Here is a 5304-nt window from a genome sequence, read left to right as displayed (position 1 = left end):
AACACGTACAAAGTGAAAAGTTGGATGGCAGGCACAAATCCTATGGTAAAGAAAGTCACACCAATACTTTCACTAGTGTTCAAAGCAAAATCATATTCAGCGTCACTGACGAACATTCACACTCACAAACAGAAAACTGAGAATGACTATCTTAGAAAAGTATTCATAGCTCCTAGCAATCAATAATACATTTTATCTTAGAGCCCTCTAAGGGCATGGACCATCACAATTCTCTGGTGAAATTTCTAAAGCTAAACAAGAAAGCAAACAAGGCACTTTCTTCTTTAACACACTACTTCAAAGTATTATTGTAGCTGACAATTTTATTTATTAAAATTAAAAACATATCTAAATCACACACAGTTCATAAAAAGCACACTGAACATCATGAACACCCAAACAAAGCTAATACAAATAATTACCACACATAAACTACCCTACATTCTCAGATTCCGTCTACCGCTTCCAAAAATGAGATAATTACATGGTGTTTTGAAAGACACCTGCTTTTTTTAAAAACCCTCTACAAAAGCAACGGACCCCTTGCCTAAAAGCCCTATGAAATTCATGGGATCACCATAAGTCAACAGGCAACCGGAAGCACATAAACACACACACACTCTTAAACCTTCCAGTATATATCAAGCAACTGCATCTGGATGATGACTATTCGAGGCAACATGAAGAAACAAACAGGAGGAGGAACTCATAAGTTGCATCTCTTTTATACCAGCTAGTACAGATGGTCTGCTGCCAGAAACATTTTGTCTCCTCATGAATACTTAAGTAACCCGATCACATAAACTGTTTCCCCTAGACTTAATGGCTCCTTTCTTGTCACCCAAATATACAACTACTAGTGCAATTAGCATACTACATTTAAATAAATCCATGGATTATTTCTCTCAGACAAAAGGTACTGTCTTCAACATTTGAGTGAGGGGTGCCAACTCTAACTGTGGAAAGAGTTTACAATCTTATAATGTAACATCAGACAGAGAGAGAGAGAGAGAGAGTTGCTCTTAGGCAGTCCCCACTCTCCAGGGATTATCTGGACTGTAGAAATAAGACGTTTGACACCACTTAACCACCAGTGCCATCCTACAGAATCCTGGGATTTGTAGTTTGATGACCACACCACTCTCTGGCAGAGAAGTCTACAGGCTTTGTAGAACTACAAGTCCCATTACTCCACGGAGCGAGCTATGGAACTTAAAGGTGGCCAAACTGCATTATTTTCACAGTGTAGATGCACCCCTTGTGGGCTAGATAGTCCTGCAGATCGGGACACAAGGAGGGGAGAAGAGAAAGATGCAAGGCAGTATGTTTCCATTTATTTATACCCTTCATCATTTTTCATGTTCATTTCAAAGGGACTGCTAGAACCTGCGCTGCTATAAATAAGACTTACACCAGAGGCTTCTTGGCTGTCCTCGGCATCGGTTCCCCTCTGACTGACTGCACCACAGAACCGAGTCTAAAGTTGTTTTTTTTCCGGGGGGGGGGAGGGAAGAGAGTCAAAACAGAGAGGAGGCTCCAGCAGCATTGGTCTGACCTCTTCTGCAGACCAAAGGCCCCCCCGCTTCCAGGACTCTCCCCTCCACCTCTCTGACCTGACTCTTTGTGGGTGACTGAAGCTCTATATTAGCTCCATGGGGAGGAAACCCTTAGGCAATAGTGTGTGTTTAAACACCTTCCAGTCTCTTTTTTAAACGTGTTTTTATTCTTTTAAAAGTGATCTGTTTTATATCATAATAATGTAATTCTATTTTAATGCATCACTTTGTATGCTCTTAATTGTGTTGTTGTTTGTGCCTGAAGTCGTTTGGGTACAGTGATCCCAAGGTGAATCTAGCAGGGTTTCCTGCCAAGTTTTTCAGGGGGGCAGGCTGCCATTGCTATCCTCTGAGGCTGAGTGACTGCTAAGGTCATCTAGGTCCAAACACACTGCAGAAATAAATACTCCAGTTTGAGAGCACTTTAACGACCTGGCTCAATGCTAGGAATTCTGGAAACTGCCGTTCTGTGACATTTAGCCTCCTCTGTCAGAGAGCTCAAGTGCCCAATGAACTACAATCCCAGATTCCCTAGGACGAGCCAGGAAGGTAAAGTGGTCTCAAACTGGATTACTTCTGCAGTGTGTTTTGGACCCCATGGGTTTATAGGGCTGAGCAGGATTCAAACCCTGCTCTCCAGAGTCATAGTCCAACGCTCAAACCACAACATTACATGCTGTGCTTTGCGTAATTCCCAATCTCTAGTCCTCCAAGCTCCCAAAAGCCTCAGCCGGCTTGGCCAGTGGCCTGGGATTCTGGGAGCCCAGCCCAAAACATCCAAGGCAAGAGTCCGGGAATTCTGCGTGAGATTTCTGGCGTTTGGCTGTCTACTTCTTCTTTGGGACCTGATGAAAATCCATAAACGCGGGTTCCTTCTATGTCTGCTCCCATCTGCCTTGTAATATAATCTGGAAGGCTCCTTTTCTGCTCCTTCTTTTAAACACTCGGTTTCTCTTTTCTACCTTTTTACATTGAATGCCGTTCTCTTAAGTTGTAGTCTTTAATTGTTCTTTGAAACGCGTTTATATTTGTAATGAATTTGAACTGTTCCGCCCTTTTAATAAGTAACCTGTTTAAAATGCACGCTTTTGTTTTGACCTGGAGACCAGGGTTCGATTACCTACTGGGCGACTCAGCAGCCTCTGGGAAGGCAATGGAAAGCCTCTTCCAAAGAAACCCTGCCAAGGTTCAGCTGAGGGCGCCCGGAGTGGCTTCAAGGCAGAGAACAAGCAAACACAACATTACATCTTCCCCGCTCCAAAAAAAGGGACTCAGAGCAGCCTACAATTTAAAAGGACTTATTATTATTACTATTATTATTACTATTATTAATTTCATTTATTTTGCCCCCTGCTTCCCCCAAATAAAACTGGGCGGGCCGGAGCCTTCGCTTGGCTGCCAGTACGGAAGCGCTGAGGGGTCGTGAGGAGATGTTTTACCCCTTCTACGACCCTGCGCTCCTCTGGGCCGAAAGAGCCCCCGAGGCCTGCCCCGGCCGCCTCTTACCTACAAAAAAGCAGCCCCCTGCCGCCTCTCCGCCGGCCCTCGTCGTCCTGCCTGGCGCGTTCTTCTTCTTCTCCCGCCGCCGGGAACCTGAGGCACCGAGACCGAAACAAATGGCGGGAGCGACGCGCGGCGGGCGGCAGCGACCACCAGAAAATAAACTTTCGTCGCTTTTTCGTCGCGTCGTCGCCTCACTCCTCTGAGGGGCACGAACCCAAACACATCGAAGCCCCGCCCCTGCTGGCCGCGCCCATTGGACAGCGCCTCAGTAACGTCGCTGTTCATTGGCTAACCTGCCTAGCCGTCATACGACGGCCCGCCCTTTTTCTCCCCATCTCTACTGGCCACTCTTCGAAAGCTTCCACGAGCCATCTTCGTGGAGAGCGCTGTGTCGTCAAACGAAACTCCGCCTCTTAGGTTTCATGGTGATATTTGCAGGGCATGTAAAAACCATCCTGGCTCCCTATTGGTTCTCTGAGGCCGTTTTATACACTCTAACTCGACCTCGTTCGCACCGCCCCAGGCCTCAGCCTTGTCTCTCATTGGCTATGAATGCTGTCCGTCACATAAAAAAGCAAATTTTCCCCACCACTCTGTCTCATACTCTGACGCGATTGCTGGGCATTCGTCACTATGAAGTATAATCCCGCCCACGGAATAGACCCGCAAAATCTTGAGTTTCTTCTTTTTTAATTCTATTCCTCAGGCGATGCGCAATGGAGCTGTGTTTGCTTGTTATTGACTGCCCCTTTAGAAGGCTGAGTTGAAGCTCGCGCTAGTCCACAGTCTTCTTAGTCATGCGTGCCCCGTTCTTATTATTTATTCCTATGTATAATTCCAACTCACATTCGACATTTGGCCAGGATTAGGGCTAGGAAACATTGACTATCTTCCTCCCCAGCCTCCATTTCCCAGTTAGCGTTCCAGGGACCATAGTGCCTGGGGTATTTCTGGGAGTTGTAATCCCAAAAATTCACTTTTGGCAAATTCTGAGGTGAATTGGAATTTTTAGGATGAGTCCACACTGGGAAAATAACCCGGTTGTCACCGCTTTAACTAAACTCTTTTTCTGGGCTCAAAGGCATGGAATTTTGGGAGCTGGAGTTTGTTGTGGCCCACAAAAACTCCAACTCCAGAATTCCATAGCCTTTGAGCCAGAAAAGAGTTAAACGGTGCCAAACCGGGTTATTTCTCCACTATGGATGTAGTGATATATCGCCAAGCTTGGCTTGGACTATAGTGATTTCTATAAGTACAACGTGATTAAGTAACACGCGTTAACCCCCCTTTCTCTCTTTATACTTGGAACAGTCCCTTTTTTCCCCTTCCCTCCCCCCATTTTTTTGCTCGCGTTGGTACGGTCTGCGCAGCCGCAGTACTAAATTCTCTGCGCAGTTGGGAGGGCGTGCGCGGGGGGTCCGTTGGCGATGCCCCGCCCCCGCACGTGGCCGATAGAGGGCTCCACGTGACGGTTGTGAGCAGTTCGGGTGCTGCGCGCGCAGCTTTCCCTGGCCACGCCCCCACACTCTCAGCCCGGAGCTGCTGCCTGTAGTATAAATAGGCTCCCAGTCAGGGTTTTTACACTGAGCTTACTTAGTAGTTATGATTCTGGAGCCTCCATAAAATGTAAGGGGGCGTGGCCAAAACAAAACCTTGAAAACACTCACAGAAATGTAACCAAAATAAATGTAAAATAAATAAAAATAAATATATAAAATGTATTTTTCATTGTTAAAAAAAGGTTCTTCTAACGGTTCTTTAATAATAAGAATAAAAACAATGTCGTTCTTGGTCCTGCTTTTATTAAAATGGAGGACCTTGTGAAAGTTGGGAAGGAGTTTGTGTCCTAGAAAAGGAGGACCTGTTCCAAAATACAACTGTTAAAAACCCTCACAGAAATAAATAAAATTCATACTTTCTAAGCCCCGGAAGCCCTGGTGGCGCAGTGGTTAATATCCTGTACTGCCCATTCACTCAAAACCACAAGGTTGCGAGTTCAAGACCAGAAAAAGGGCCCAAGCTTGACTCAGGCTTGCATCCTTTCTGAGGTCGCTAAATGAGTATCAGACTGTTGGGGGCAAATTAGCTTACTTTGCTAATTAGCTTACTTGCTGTTCACCGCTATGATCTTTTGGAATAGCGGTATATAAATAAAACAAATTATTAGTATTATTATATTATTATTATTAAAAGTGGAGGACATTTTTTGGAATTTCCTCCTGGACAGAAGATGTGAATGTAGGAC

General features: G+C 45.3%; 1 protein-coding gene across 1 annotated transcript in view; it reads right to left on the bottom strand.

Annotated features, from left to right (window-relative positions):
• Positions 1-3120, bottom strand: part of TNRC6B (trinucleotide repeat containing adaptor 6B) — a 164139-nt gene extending 161019 nt beyond the window's left edge. Inside the window, exon 1 of the mRNA XM_042470868.1 lies at positions 3063-3120. The gene's annotated coding sequence lies outside the window, so the exon portion shown is untranslated. The remainder of the gene's footprint in view (positions 1-3062) is intronic.
• Positions 3121-5304: the final 2184 nt, after the last annotated feature.

The sequence above is a fragment of the Sceloporus undulatus genome, chromosome 5 (genome assembly GCF_019175285.1).
Source record: "Sceloporus undulatus isolate JIND9_A2432 ecotype Alabama chromosome 5, SceUnd_v1.1, whole genome shotgun sequence".
Lineage (NCBI taxonomy): Eukaryota > Metazoa > Chordata > Lepidosauria > Squamata > Phrynosomatidae > Sceloporus > Sceloporus undulatus.
Note: the sequence above shows the minus strand (reverse complement) of the source record. Positions and strands in the feature narration are given on the sequence as shown.